Raw genomic sequence first — 14,221 nt, 5'->3', positions numbered from 1 at the left:
TTGCTTACCAACAATCACGATTTTTCTGTATCGTGTTGTAATTTTGTATGAACATCAAGGTATTTCAGTATTGTTGACGGTTTTTCATTCTTGCTATATATAACATGTCTAAATTTGAAAGTGAAAGCAAAGTAATGAGGAAATTTGCAAAGCACAGAAATATATTCCACTTGTTCCCTTCCTGAATTTTTCCTTGCAGGTAAGGAAGAAGGTGCAATGTGCCAGTTAATCTATTTAAATGAAACCATAGCTTCTTAAGATTTGAGGGAAAATATTTTTCAGACATTTACATGCATAAACAATCTCTCTATGAAAGCTAAACTTAGTCATACAATCTACCTAGATCTTTAGAACATGCGCATACATTAAACCACTTCAAAATTAATAAAACTCTCTAAATTATGCATGGCGCAGAGGGTGAAAAAAGTTGATAACAGGAACTGCTGCCTGCCTGGTGCTAGGAATTTGGTGATGCACTGAGAGCAACCCTATGGCTATGCACTAGAGAAGATCATAATAAGGTATAATTGTTGCTTGCTCATTTGTTTGAATTCTAAAACTATATCAAATAACACTTAATCATACACATAGAATACTATTACAGCAGAGAACTCACACTTGAATAGCTCACTATAAGTGAGGACATTTAATATTATTTGGCTCCAATAGGTGCAAAAAAGATACAAAGTAGCAGCTGCTAATTAATCTGGAGTTCTAGGTTTGCAACCTCAAAAGAAAATCTAAAGAATATTTCCTGGAGTTTGAATATGTAAAGTTTTAACTGCTCCATCTGGTACATGCCCTCTGATTACCCACAATGTTGGCTGGCAGTTTGAGGGACGCATTTGATAGCCAGCCAAGTTTAAAGGTCTATTGGAGGTAAAACAATGCCCACCCTTTAACAAGAGTGCCATTGTTCCTTAACAATGAAGCTCTCTGGCTTATTTGAATGTCAACAATTCAGAAAAGTTGATGTTTGGAGCCATCAAATAAAATGTTTTTGTGAAACAGTTTATTATTTCAGTGGTAATTATTTGAATCATTCATGGTAAAGGATGTTTGCTAATGAGAGCTTGGCTGCTGTAAATTCCAGAGAGACTGAATGCTCTTTGTGCTGACAAAAAGACCCAAATCACTGGAGAGTGACTGACTGGACAAATCATTCATCTATGCAAATGCCAGCCGAAATGGTCAGATGCATTTATTACCCTCCTCATTATAGTAAACAAGGCAGGAATCGTGACTGGCAGTTATCAACTTGTCCTGAAGTATGATTTGTTCTCCTACCACTATTTAAATGAGAGGAAAAAAGGCATGCCACTAGGGACTTTGTTGGTTTATAAAAGAGTAAATGTCACATAGCCCAGTGCTTAAAGACTTTTGATTGACAAATGTTTTATTTGACATATCAAACAATGATGGTTTTCATATCAAATAGTCCATATTTGTTAGCAAAAATCTTAACCCCTTGAAGTTTGGCCAATGCTTTTAGCTCGCTTCTGCCAGTGCTTAGAAACTAGAACACAGATGGCAAGTTACATTAAAGGCAATACCAAATATCTCTACACATAATGTGCAAAGACCTAAAAATACTCTGCATTGGGTGACAGAAATGACACAGTGTTTTATCACAACACATATAGTGTAAAATGTTCTTCTGAACTGATAATGCAAATTAAAGTGATGTTGACCTACTTGCACTTACTAAGTATTCTTCTGCTGTTTAGTGCAAGATAAGCTAAACATTAAAGAATTTATACAGCATATGTCACAGTGAAATCTAAATTGTCTGGTGTAACTCTTCTTAAATGTCACAACAGTGTCACAACACACTCAGGGTTTCAGGGCTTACAGTTAAAGCCACAGCACCCTTATATAACCCCTTGTTCTCATGTACTCAAAATTTTCCCTTCTTGTTTCCTGTGACTTAAGTTTTATATGCTTCATTTCAGCCTGGTTGATATTTACAAGTATACCTCAGCATACAGAAGCATGCCAAGCAGATATGTGAGCTTATAGAATTTGTAATCGAGGTTGTCACTTGATAAACATCATATGACAACTTGCCTGGGAGACACTTAGGGTGATGTGTTCCCACACATGCTCTCCTCTCCTTTGTTGCTATATTTTAGGCTGTCACCACTGCTGGAGTTTAGTGCCTCTTCATTCTTTGAACTGCCATGGAACTGCTCATTTTCAAAAGCCAGAAGTAACTACCATCACTGGAAAGGGTTCTAAACAAACCTAAAACTGTGGTTTGTTTTCCTAGCATAGAACACAATATGAAATTTTCATGGAAACAAAAGGTTTTTTAGGCCATTGTGTTTCATTCAGTTAGGCTGATGTATTTTTTTGGCTTGTGTATTATTATTCAGAACCTAAAAATACATTTAGTAGTTTTCATTGATATAATGTGAGCATTGAAATATGCATTTTATCAGAAGGAATAATAGCATATCTCCTTGAAATGTGTGATTATAAAAGTTTGGTGATTCTCAAGAAAAATCACATCATTTTGGATTTTAACTTTGTTCATAGAAGCATTTCCACTTTTATGATAACCTGTAATCACAAAAGAGAATAGGGGATGACACTTATTCCTAATGCTTCTGCTTCCTTTCATGTGCGTGGGGGGGGGGGGTCATCCATTAGGAAACCCTCGGCCTATATTGTCCCCCCCATCACTCAGTGGCTTCTAGGCCTGGTGCACTTGGGAAAAGACTAACCTTTTCTCTTACTGTCACTTTGGGGTACATCTGCCTGGAGAAAACATGAGCTCTGATCTGCCCCAGGAGTAGGAAGGTTGGATCTCCAGCTCTTCCTGAGACTGAGTGCGTAAATCTGCCTAATTCTCGGTGCAACATTAGGAAGTCGACAGGAATGCCATGGTCTTCGGTAGTTCCATCAGAAGTTCAATCGTTACTCCCTTTACTCTTTTATCTCAGTCAGTTCAGAACTTGGATGAGCAGAAGTATATTAATATTAATGTACAATGAAATTTATTTCATTAAGGTTTTGAGAACATATTTCTTCTGTACAAGATGGTACAAATGAATTAAGAAAGTCTGGACTCAGTTGGCTCTGGTAAGTTCAGAGATTTGGAGGTTGAACAAGAAAGAGATGGGACCATGAAAAGTAGTAACAGAGAATAAAGTTACTGGGTAGTGCCTAGATAGGGCTGCATGAGAGGGGAAGTCCCTTCTAATAATAGGAAGTCCCTATACCCACCTAAAAAAGGTATGGGACAGGGAGACTCACAAGGGAGAAGGGAAAAATCAGAGAGGAGGCGTGTGCCTAGGTGATGTTGCTCAGCAACAAGGTGGGGTGTTTCTAGGTCAGAAAACTCCGAAAAGCAACAGAGTTTTGGCATCTTTTATAGCTACAGGCTTTGTCTTATCTATGGTGAGCAGATGTTGGGTGCAGTTTCATGGAGTATATAAAAGTAGGAAGGCTCTGAATGGCTAAAAATACATTTATTTGGACTATACTTAATGGATGTGAGGGAATTTGAGTGTGCTGTTCGTGGGCTTTTGGCTAGTGGTTCCAGCCCACTGTGTATTAGCCTAGAATGGCCCCAATGTTACTTACTTTCTCACAGGGAAGGGCATACTCCTTCAGATCAATGGCATTTGCTTTGGCTTCAGCTATTGACTTTGCAGTTTTTCACTGATAATGAGATTCCATGTATGAATTTGTCTATTCAAACCTGGACTAGACCAACTGTTTTTCTTACGCTGGCTGTAGTCAAACCTTGTCTTTTGATCTGTGGTTAAGGCTGCTCCTTAAAGAAATAACCATCGGCCGGGCGCGGTGGCTCATGCCTGTAATCCCAGCACTTTGGGAGGCCGAGGCGGGTGGATCACAAGGTCAAGAGATCGAGACCATCCTGGTCAACATGGTGAAACCCTGTCTCTACTAAAAATACAAAAAATTAGCTGGGCATGGTGGCGCGTGCCTGTAATCCCAGCTACTCAGGAGGCTGAGGCAGGAGAATTGCCTGAACCCAGGAAGCAGAGGTTGCAGTGAGCCGAGATCGCGCCATTGCACTCCAGCCTGGGTAACAAGAGTGAAACTCCGTCTCAAAAAAAAAAAAAAAAAAAAAAGAAATAACCATCTCGGTCACGGGGCTTTTGCTGAAGAAATACTTTCATTTTGCATGGTAATTTCTGTCTATTGCTATTGATGATAAGTATGACATGGTGTTGCTCTTCTGGTTTATGCCCCAAACACAGCCTTCATTTTCCAGCTATAAGAAATTCTGCCCTCTGAAATGTTACCTTGGTCACCTTTGGATGATAGGATTATGATCAGTGAGATTATTTGCTACTTTAGCCCACTTTATATTGTCTTTATGCTTTGCTATGTTTCATTTTATAATTAAGAAAAGATTATTAAGCTATAAATAGAAAATACTCAGATTCAAATGATGTCATCAGTTGCTCTCTGGTTTCTCTTTCTTTACTGCTGGAATCTGCTTTATTTATGTTGATCTTATTCTAAGATTACATTCTTTCCACTTATACAAGATGGCTGCCAGCTGCCCTTGGGGTTACAGTTTTCCTGGCTCATGCCCAGCTGGAAAATGTGAGAATATTAGTTCTAGCATTCTCATTAAAAATCCTGAAATTTACTTTTTTGGACCAGGTTGGGTCATGAGTTTATTTGAACCAATCATTGTGGTCATGAAATGTGATGTATTGATTGGCATAGGCATGTCACTAACCCCTAGGGCCAGGAGAGAGCCTCACCTCATCCTGACAACAAGAACTGAGCATGGGGGAGGGATGCATCACTAGTCAGAAATTATCCATGAAGCAAACAACGAATGTCCACTCTGTGTTTCTGGTCTCTAGTGAGAAATTGTCTAGAGAAGCAAACAACAAATGTCCACTCTGGGTTTCTCGCCACCTTAATGTGAAGTGACCCAGTGAATAGTTACTAACACTGCAATGTTGGTAGTGGTCTTATGACTCTCTCTACACATACCTGAGTTACCTTTTCTGTGTTGGTGGTTCTGATTTTTGTCATAAAGAATTTTAAAAGATTTTAAAAGAACTTAATTTTTCAGAAGTTCCATATAGTTTCATGTATAGCACCTTGAGTTCCAGTTATTCTGGAACAAAATACATTAGTACACATAAAGTTTTGTAAATTACATAGACTTGCTAAGTCAACTGTTGATGGATCTGCAGTGGGAGACTGAATATACAAAGAGGCAATAGCCAGGGTATGTTTAAAAGTAGAACTCTGGCCCACAGTGTGCAGCAACTAGTCCAGGAAACTAACTCATTATCTGCAATAACCAGCATGGAAGCCAGTCTGCTGTAATTCAGATTTATAGGAAGTAAGACCATCATCTCTAGCAATTGATCACCGAAGCCAAACAATAACCTTTGCAACAATTGAACCCTTAACTAATCACATGGAATGTCCCACTTTTAGTCTGCCTACAGCTTCCCCATGCCAACAACCTCCAAACAGGGCATACCTAAAAGGTTGCTTTTTTTTTTTTTTTTTTAACTTTACTATAAAGCTTTCTTATTCTTCTGTCTGCCTGTGAATATCTGCCAAAATGCAAGTGATGGTGGCTGACTCCTTGATATATTATAGCAAGCCTTGAATAAAGAGCCTTTGTTTGTTTTCTTATCAATGATCTTTATTTATTTCTGTAATAGTTACTTGAGAAATCACCTAATCAATTAAAGCATGTATCCTATACTCTTTTGTATGCATGCAAAGAAATCTGTAATTCTCTTCACCAAAATGTTATTTTTCAGTTACATCGTATCAGAAATTTTAAAAATATTAATTCTAGCAGGGTCCTCACAGTAGTATCTCTGTTTTACAAGTGAAATGACATAAAACCAGTAAATTGAGTTACTTATAATGAATAAAAGGCAGAGTTAGAATTTGAATTTGACAGTTTTGTTTCACAACTTATCTTTAAACAAACATAATAGAAACTATAAGAGAAAAATAGGGCTAAAATTAGATTTCTTTTTTTATATCAATGTCTGAAGAGAGAAAAATTAAGTTTATAAAATAAAGAAATGTATCTATACTATGGATGTCCTCTGATACTTGAAAGGCAACATTAAGATAAATGAAATAAATTGCTATTTTATTTGGGTGACATAAAACATATTTCTTAGTCGCTGTGTTTTTTGGACTGGTAAAGGATAATAGAAAAGTGGAGGAATTGTGTAGTTAAGCAAAATCCACCTACTTACTTCCCAGGATTGATTATATCCATCTTAGAAATCATGGACAAGCCACTTTACCTCTCTGAACCTCAATTTCCTCATCTTCTAAAATGAGGTTTGTAACCTCTATCTGCCAGACTATTGCAGGGATTAAATGAGATAACATGTGAGAATATCCACAGTAACTGGCATTTCATACATACTAGTTCCTTTTCCCTCTCTGTTCAGGGTGTTGTCACTAGCAGAATCATAGCTGTACATTGATGGCATAGTATCATCATTACTGATTTGCCAGTCATTCTCTCTCCAGATTGAATTTCTCCAGAATAAGAATGGAAACTTAGCTATCTCTCTATAATTAGTGTCTGCTAGGACATAAACACTCTGCAAATGCTCACTAATGTAGATAATCTTGGACTTCAGGAAGCACATACTCCAAAAGAATAAGTGTGTGGGGTGATAAAGGAATGACACAAGACAGCAAAAACTAAAGTGATAAAATAAGAGGCACTGAATAAATGAAAAACAAAGAGTAGGTGATGTTGGGAAAAACATCACTGGAGATGGATGAGCTTTGAGGTAGACCTTAGCAAGGGAGAGGATTTTGCTACCAGAAAGAAAGGTACAAAATGTAGTGCAAGAAGAATGTATAAAGACATAGAGGTAGAAATAGACATGAATGTCTTGGAGGGATGGTGAAAATATAAGCTTAACTAGCAGAAAATTCACCTGGTGATGAGAAAGAAAAAGAAGATTGAATAGCTATGGTCACTAATGTAGACAATCTTGGAATTCAGGAAGCACGTACTCCACAGAAAAGAATAACATATGTGATGTAATAAAGGAATGACACATGACAGCAAAAACCAAAGTGATAAAATGTGAAGCCCTGTGTTTATGTCCTATCAGGCACTAGTGATACAGAGATAACCAAGTTTCCATTCCTATCCTGGAGAAATTCAGTCTGGAGAGAGAATGACTGGCAAATCAATAATAATATTATGCCATCAATGTACAGCTATGATTCTATTTAATCTGTTAAATTGGGTCTTGAGTTTTGTCAACAGGTATGTCTGAGTACCTAATAAAGCCTATGCTTGCAACAGCCTACATCCTCTGCTAAACAAACAAAAGAAAGTCATTAATACAAAAACAGACCATTAAAAGAATATAGCCAAAGTCCTTACAGGGACTCCCAAAAGCCCTATTGATCTGATCCTCCGTGATGCTGCCAGGCTTCTTCTCCTTCCACTATCCTCCTGGCCCATTCCACTCCACTCACACTGGCCTACTGTTTCTGGAACATTTGAGGGAATGATCCACAGTCTTTGCCCTTGCGGTTTCCTCTGCCTGGAATGCTCTTTCTTTCTGGCATTTCTCTCACATCCTTCAGGTTTGTGCTCCTCTCTCACCTCCAGATCAGCTTGATCTCTACCTTTAATAGAGTGCTCCTCTACCCCAGCCTACTCTCTTAATTCCTTCCTACCCTGCTCCACATTTTCTTCTTCTCAGAGCACCTATCACCTCCTTACCTACCATAGATGTACTTATTTGTTATGCTTATCATTTTATATCACCACCCTAGTCTTCATGAGTGAAAAGTCTTATTTTTGTTCACTAAGGTATACAAAATACCTGGCATACAGTAGGCTTCAGCAAGCAACCATTCAGTGAATACATCAAGGAATAGAAAACATCCAGTTTTACCAAAATGAAAATAAAAGTGATGTTCCAGATTCAAGTAAACCCTCTCTCTAGTAGTCAGTGTTAGGGTTATTGATATTTAAGCATTTTAAGATTCTGACCATTTTGGTAGTACAATACTCAAACCTATACAGAATCTGGACTTGTATTTTTTCACTCATTTACTCCACTGAAAGTCACTTGAACTTTATAGAAGTTGGAGAATAAAAGAGAAATTAATAGATGGAGGGCCACAGATTTCACACTGACATTAGCTGAAGCCAAGGAGATAAATGCAGAGCAGAAAGCCCTCAATCAGTGAACTTGGTTTCAAATGTGTATTAAGAAAGCCTGAAGTCTTAATTCCTTTTCTCAGAAATGTAGAAAGGTCAGAAACCTTGGTGACAGAATTTTGTTTGATCTTTCAGCCGAGGTTTCCAAGTGTTTTTCAGATATTTAAATGTGGATAAAAGGTCAAACATCTTGAACTAAAAGTAACGACTAGGCTATAAAACTTGGTGCGTTAAACAGTTACACAAACTAAATAATCGTTCATCAGGGAGCAAAAGTAACTTAGAAACAAAAGGTATGGCACTTACCATTGTCAGCACAAATGGTAATTTGGCAATCAGCTTAATTTTGGGCAAGAAAACTTCTTTTCCCAATGGGGATAATGGTTCTAAGTATAATGAGAATGTTGTGCCAAATGGAAGCAAATAATTTGATCATACACTAAAAATTCAAAGAGAAGTTTCTTATTAGGATGAATAATATTATTTACTCATGACACTCCAGTCATGTGCCTTTGATACTTTAGGCAGGCACTAAAAACTAAAACACAGGCATCATCTTTAACTTTTGTTTGTTTTTTTTTTTTTTAAATACACTGTATTCTATTAATCAATCATCAGAGTAATAAAGTTTTCTTTTGAAATAGAGTGGGCTGGGTCAAGCAGCTCCCTCTGCACCTCCCTGTCATTACCATCTCTGTTCCCGTCCTTAGCCGCCACTGCCAGGGACCATTCACTGGATCCCGACAAAGTGGCTGGGGAGCCCAGACCCTCCCAGATTTTTCTTCTGAAAATTCGCTAGTGCTTATACTTGTTTTTTGGCCTGGGCAGGTGGTGGAGTCTGAATACCTGAGATCAGTCATATGTCACTGCATCCGTACATGACTTCAATAGACTAAATGTTTGATGTGTAGAAACTTAATTCCTAATGTGATATTATTGGAGGTGGGGCCTTTTGAGGTGATTTGGTCATGCTAGTGGAGCCCTCATGAATAGGATTAGTGCCCTTTTATAAAAGAAACCCCAGAGAACTCTGTTCCCCCTTTCTGCCATTAAGGATAGAGTGAGAAGGTACTGTCTATGAAGATGCTATGAACCAGGAAATGAGCCTTCTCCAGATACTGAGTCTACCAGTGCCCTGATCTTGACCTTCCCAACCTCCTGAACTGTGAGAAATAAATTTCTGTTGTTTATAAGTGCTATGGTTTGGATATGATTTGTCCCTACCGAAAGACATGCTGAAGTTTAATTGCCAGTGTGGCAGTGTTGGGAGATAGATCCTAGTGGGAAGTGTTTGGGTCATGGGGGCAGATTCCTCATGAATAGATTATTTCCTATTTATCTTTGAAGACAGTGAGTGAGTTCTCACTCTCTCAGGAAAGGATTAGTTCTCTCAAGAATGAGTTGTTATAAAGTGACTCGTTTTGTCTCTCTTTGCACATTCCACTTGCCTTTCTGCTTATCCACTACATCTTGATGCAACACATGGCCATCACCAACAGCTGAGCAGAGGCTGGCACCATGCACTTGAACTTTCCAGCCACCACAATCATGAGCTTAAAAAAAACTATTTAAAAAAAAATTACCTGGCCTTAGATATTCTGTTATAACATCACAAAATGGGTTAAGACAATCATCCACTCAGTTTATGGCTGTTATAGCGGCCTAAACAGACTAAGACAATGAATGGCCCCCAGTGAAAACCGTGAACCCAAGACTCAGTTGAGTTGCTTGTTTGACTACACTTCCTATATGCTGTCATCCATTGTTGCTGGGAGAATTAAGTATGTCTTTGTGCAACTCCATTGGGAGGGGACACCTACAAGCTTGTGCCTGGTGTTTCCTGAACTTTGCCCTATATCTTTTCTTCCTTTGTTGATCTTTATCTGTATCTTCTCATTGTAATGACCATAATTATAAGTATATTAGTTTTTTTGACTCTTGAAACAGATGCATATGCATGCAAACCAAAAAATTATTTTTTAAAAAGTAATCACATACTTAGATTTCCAATATAATCTTTTCAATCAAATTTATGTTTATTACATTATAAACTATTTTCATCATCTATTATTAGCTTGATGCCATAGTTTTCATCTTATTTAAGGGACAGTCAGGAGATCAAAGAGTGAAAACATTAGAAAGTGACATCTGCTTTTGGCATTATCCTCAAAAGTACAACCAGCTGGGACAAATCCAAGTCCTCAGTAGGCTATGCTCTGTTCCATACAGGCATCCTCTTTAGGATAATGGGGCAATGCCAGGGGCTCATATCAACGCTATTAATATGAAGTGAGTTTCTTGGTTGGTAAAAATGGTTTGTAGAAGGCAATGAGGGTTATAATGTATTCAATGAGTCAATGAAAAGAGTTAATGGCAAAGGCATCAGGTGTCAAAGGTGGGTAGGGAAAGCAAATCCAAATCAGAATAATTATCTGTTCCCATAAGGACAAACCGCTCTACCCTCTATGATGAAAAGAGGCTAAAGTGATCAACTTGTTAGCTGAAATCTGTCATTTTCCAGCCAGTCTTATGCTCCAGTTACTTTGGGCTCTTTGTAGCTCCCTACACGTATCACACTATTTCACATCTCGGGGTGTTTGTGCATACTCTCCTCTCTGCCTGGAATACCTATCCATTTCTTTGCCTCATGGGTAAGTGCTACTCGGATGTTATGTAGTTTTGTTTTTTTTAACTTTAATGCTTAGCAGAGTGGAAACACAGTGAATGTTCATTGGATTGGATGGAAGATGATCTTACCCAAAGAAAATAGAGTGAGAATAAAACTGGAGGAAAATTTAAGTATTAAGAATACTTAAATTTAGGCCCTATGATATATAATTGTTTGTCCAAGGTCTAAATATATATATGATGAGATATATATATATATGATATGAATAATATATTGATATATTATATATTAATATAAATATATATGATGATATATATATTATGGGGTTAATGGGATAATGGGGATATATATATTATATATTGATATAAATATATATCATATACATCAAAATATATCAATATATAATATATATTTTGATGTATATGATATATATTTATATCAATATATAATCATATATAATATATCATACTATTAAATATAATAAAATAGATTATATGATATATATTCTTATATATCATATATATAACATATTGTTATATATTATTTATCTCCAATACTGTAACTCTATTTGGCTATATATATGATGTGAAGTAGAAGAAGAGAGGGTCTCAGGAAGGAGAGTTGATTGACTATCAGATATTGCAGAGAAGTCAAGGGACCTAATTGTATCTCATTCTCCAGACTCCTCATTGGACTTTATTCTCAGACTGACTCTCCATATGGTGGTCACTTCCAATTCAATGTTTATATCCTCCTGTTTATGAACTCCAGTGAAAAACTTCTGCCACAGACCTAAGTCTAATGCTCGCTGACTGATGAACCAGTCACTGGCCAGAGGGACATGGTGCTCTGCCGGGCCAATCCTGATTCAAGTGGCTATTGGGATGGGGTCAGCTCCATTTGAATTACTTCAGTGAATTTTCCCTAAAGAAAGTGCAGGTGGGTGAGGTGCGGTGGCTCATGCCTGTAATCCCAGTACTTTGGGAGGCTGAGTGGAGAGGATCATTTGAGCCTAGGAATTCAAGACCAGCCTGGGCAACATAGGGAGACCCTATCACTACAAAGAATAAAAAATTAATTTGTTGAGCATAGTGGTACACACCTCTGGTTTCAGCTCTTTGGGAGGCTGAAGTGGGATCACTTGGGCCTGGGAGTTTGAGGTTGCAGTGACCCATGAGGGTGCCACTGCACTCCAGCCTGGGTGACAGAACAAGAACCTGTCTCAAAAATTGTTTTTAAATAAATTTAAAGATAGGAAAGTGCAGGTGCTGTCAGTAGACAAAGGTGAATGAGTGTTACTCAGGCAAAAACAGTAGAAGTCTACTCTAGCAGTACTTGAAGTAGCATAATTCTCAGTGTAATTTGTAAAATACTCTACCAACATGTAGTTCATAAGAGGAACTAAAGAAAGAAAAAATATTTTTAAAAATTCTGTAAATGTTTGAATCTATCCCTCTCTTTCTGTGTGGAATGGCAAAACGAGTAAGCCAGCCCTTTCTGAATTGTAGATGGTGGAGAGCAGACAGTGCCTCTGGAGTAATTGGAGGAGACCTGTGTGAATGCTCACCTAGAGTTCTGGTTTTCAGGCAACAAATTCAGGACATATGTGTCTGTATGTATGAGTGTGTATGTGTTTTACATGCTATCCCTTAAAACTGGCTACAATATACATTTCAAAGTAATAGAAATTAAATTCAGTATTTTTTCATTCGTTAGTTACATTTTTATTTAAGCTTGAAATGTTGGTTAGAAGGGGCAAAACAAAACCATATTTCTATTTGTGTTATTATTGCCCATATCTGGCTATATCCATGATGCATTATTTCAAATAATAAAATCTAGCCAGAGAACTTCCTATTAGTAAATCCAGCTCCTCATGTTAGCATTACAAAGGCATTCTACTATCAATGTAACATGAATTTTAGAGTAGTAAGGGACGACAAGTCTGCACTGATAATCTAGATGAGACTGGTCATTTTATAAATGATAAACTGAAGGACAGAGAACTGAGTAACTTGCCCAAGATATACTGATGGCAGAGCCAGGTCTAGAACAGGAAGACTGGGACTAGAATTGTCCTTTTGTTATTATATCCCAATGCTCAATGCTCTCAGATCCTAATGTAAATATCCATAAACATTTAAATACATGTTGCATTTTGATATATGTGGCCCAGTCAAGAATTCTGATCTTTATTTGAGTTTGTCTCAAAATTTGAAGGGTGAGATACTTCAAAAGTAAACAGGAATTTATCTTAAATCATCTTCCTCCTCTTCTACTGTTTAGCCTGAAATTCCTAAGAGCTTCTCAGTCTTTTATTCTAGATCTCTCTCTCTCTCTCTGTCTCTCTCTCTCCCTCTGGCTCTCTCGCTATCTCTGATCCTGAACCTTCACCATCCATTATCCTAATCTTCCAGTTCTCTGTTTATTCCACGCTACCTTTACATGACACATTCTCCTGCCACTCACAACTATCTAGGGATTATTGTTCTTTCTTCTGCTTGGACTTTTTTTTATTTTATAAAGAGAATCCATGTAGATGTGCCTGTTTTTCTTTAGGAGCAAGGATGAGGTAGAGAAAGTTCCAGAAGCTAAAAGGGGGAGTGTGAGGGAAGGTGTACATCTGTGGAGGTGTAGAGTAATGATACTGAAGAGCATATCCTTACAGTTGAAATCTGGGCTTTCTCTGTCAATAAGCAGAAGTTCAGCTCACCCTTGCTCAGGACATCTTTGTTCTCATAAGAAACGATTGTGTGGATTTGCCACCAGTCAAGAAGGAATGCCTCATTTCAACAGGGTTTGGCTCCACCATTAAGTTGCTTTTGCTTCATGTATCAAGCTCTTCTCCAATCTGCAGTTGCTAAAGTGGCAGAGTTGTTTTACTTGAAACTGAAGGCATATCTCATGCCAGCTTTTGAAGGGGGATAAAACACACTTAACAGACTCTCCCTAAAAAGTGGCTGTATATCCTACAGGCCTTTAGGTCTTCATAGACTTTTGTAACATGACTAGCACACTCCTCCTTCCTTACTCTACAGGTTGTACAATGAGCTTAACTATAAATAAATATTCAAAACTACAGTGGGTACCCAGTGTGATTCCAGGTGTGGCTAAGGTAATGGTTTCTGTCCTATTCTAGTTGACTGCTCTTCTTGTATTGAACTGGCTTATTGATTTTTTTTTTTTTCTGAGTCCCACACTGTTCAGGTTCTCTGTAGTCTCTATGCTATGAGATCACCTCTTCATTCCAGAGCTGTTATTGTCAGTTCCGGAGCATGGGCAGCCTTTCTATCAGTATTTGCTTTTTATCAGCTGTATTTCTCCCTGACGACACGTTCAGCAAAATGCCTGCTGTCACTGCTTGTTTTCCTAGGAGTGGAGTTTTTATACCTGTGCAGTGTTCTCTGCTCCTT

General features: G+C 37.8%; 1 protein-coding gene and 1 long non-coding RNA gene across 6 annotated transcripts in view; one reads left to right on the top strand and one right to left on the bottom strand.

Moving 5' to 3' along the window:
- LOC144582346 (uncharacterized) overlaps positions 1–14,221 on the bottom strand; it is a 134,389-nt gene that overhangs the window by 102,407 nt on the left and 17,761 nt on the right. The gene's annotated exons all lie outside the window — the stretch shown is intronic.
- Positions 1–14,221, top strand: part of LOC128931799 (uncharacterized) — a 49,991-nt gene that overhangs the window by 21,081 nt on the left and 14,689 nt on the right. The window lies entirely within an intron of this gene.

Source organism: Callithrix jacchus, chromosome 4 (assembly GCF_049354715.1).
Source record: "Callithrix jacchus isolate 240 chromosome 4, calJac240_pri, whole genome shotgun sequence".
NCBI classification, from domain to species: domain Eukaryota; kingdom Metazoa; phylum Chordata; class Mammalia; order Primates; family Cebidae; genus Callithrix; species Callithrix jacchus.
This window is presented reverse-complemented; position numbering and strand designations above follow the sequence as displayed.